The following is a 1,725-nucleotide window of genomic DNA, read 5'->3' on the forward strand; positions in this document are numbered from 1 at the left end:
ATAACCTTGAGTCAACACTTGGTACTTCAATGTCCAAATTCTCCAACTATACAAAAGAGCACGTCAAGAGCACACTCTCGTATGCAACTCTCCACTCTCCTCTCAAGACACAAGAAGTTTTCTTGGGGTAGTGCCAACTAAGAGCACCACTTGTGCCTTCCTTATATAGTTTTTCAAGTCACTCATAGGTTTGGTATGCTTTTGGTTTTTCAATAAGCCTATGGCTTTTTAAGCCTGGCTCTCTCTCAAGGCAAAACATGGAAATGTTCAAAATAAAATCCTTAAGGCTCAATTCTACGTGGAAAGCCTTAAAATCTTTTCATAAAAATGAATAGCCTTTTAAGCTAACGTTCTACTTTTTCAAAAAGGTGGTGAACATCGTCATGTCTGCGTCACGAATACTGCCATCTTTGCATGTCTTCTATGGCCGTTTTGCCTACATGTTTCTCCTCTTCAACATCTGACTCAGGAAATTGATCATTCCCATCAGCAAAATTGTTGTCCTGTCTCATCTTTTCCCATTTTCTTCACCGATCGACTCAATTATTTACTTCTTCTGCTATGCCCGCTCCTTGAGTTTCTAGGGCTGCACTTCCTTGAAGAATCTCATTGGCGCTGATTCTCGGGATTTGCAATGCTCTTCATCTTCTTCTATCTGCTTTTGCTGATGGAGCAACCTGTTCTTGACCTTAAGCATGTGTGTATCGCTCTTGACCATCTTTGCATAGTAGTCGGGAGGCCACAAATAGGGAATCCCGGGGTTCTCCAATTTCATGTAAGCCTTACGGGTGCCTTCGAGGGCTTGCATGTAGAAGGACATCTCTCTAGTTGGGTCATCGTTAACATTGATGTCACCGGGCCAGTTGATCTCCTTGAGATTTTCATGGAGGACGATGGAGTTGTAAACGGCATTGGAGTGAGATTCGTGCACAAGAATTCCATCAAGCTCCTCTCCACTCTCCATTTTAGGACAATCTCCAGATTAATGTGGTCTTCTAAATTAGTTGGCGCTCCTTCTGGCAATGACACACCTTCAAATTTTTACTGCAACTATAATATACTGTACATGTAGTCAAGCTCTTCGACTTCAGGATCCTTCCCCTTAGCTTAGCAAAGCTCATCGTCTTCTTCTTCTCAACCAGATTATTGATCACACTTGAGACTACGTCCCTCGAAACATGGTGCATTCTCTCTATCGTTTCATTGTCATACACGGTGATAAAGTTAAGCTGATTACTATCATCACCTTCTTGAAGATCCCCATCTACTCCTTAGCTCTGCAACATAAAGACAATATCTTGCTCAAGCTATGTCCTACAATTGACTTTAGGAGCCCAATCACATAAGCTAACTTCAAACACATCAAGACTAATAGAACCGACCCATCTCTCAGTGCTTTCTTGCTTCCCAACTTTGCCACCTAAACCACTGAAAGAAACAACCACACATCATATCCTCTCCCAAATCATTTCCTTGTAGTCTTCCAACCCCCCCAAGTCTTCAATGACAGATACTTTCTTTATATGTACCTAGCTTTGTTCATGCAATGTGCCCTAACAAGAAAATATGCTTTGAAATAGAACTTTGTGCCCAATCATTCATGATTCGAGATTTATGCAATGTTGCACCCATGATATGCAACCAATCAATCAATGCTTCCACAAAAATAATGTATGCACTGAAGAATTGTGCCTAGCCTATCTATATGTGCTAGTGTGTCATGCA

At 41.4% G+C, this 1,725-nt stretch overlaps 1 pseudogene; it reads right to left on the reverse strand.

Moving 5' to 3' along the window:
• Positions 1 to 580: 580 nt before the first annotated feature.
• LOC148029326 (putative rRNA-processing protein EBP2 homolog pseudogene) lies at positions 581 to 964 on the reverse strand (annotated as a pseudogene).
• Positions 965 to 1,725: the final 761 nt, after the last annotated feature.

This window comes from Lygodium microphyllum, chromosome 11 (genome assembly GCF_053477565.2).
Source record: "Lygodium microphyllum isolate KBCC chromosome 11, Lygodium_microphyllum_v1.1.10, whole genome shotgun sequence".
NCBI classification, from domain to species: domain Eukaryota; kingdom Viridiplantae; phylum Streptophyta; class Polypodiopsida; order Schizaeales; family Lygodiaceae; genus Lygodium; species Lygodium microphyllum.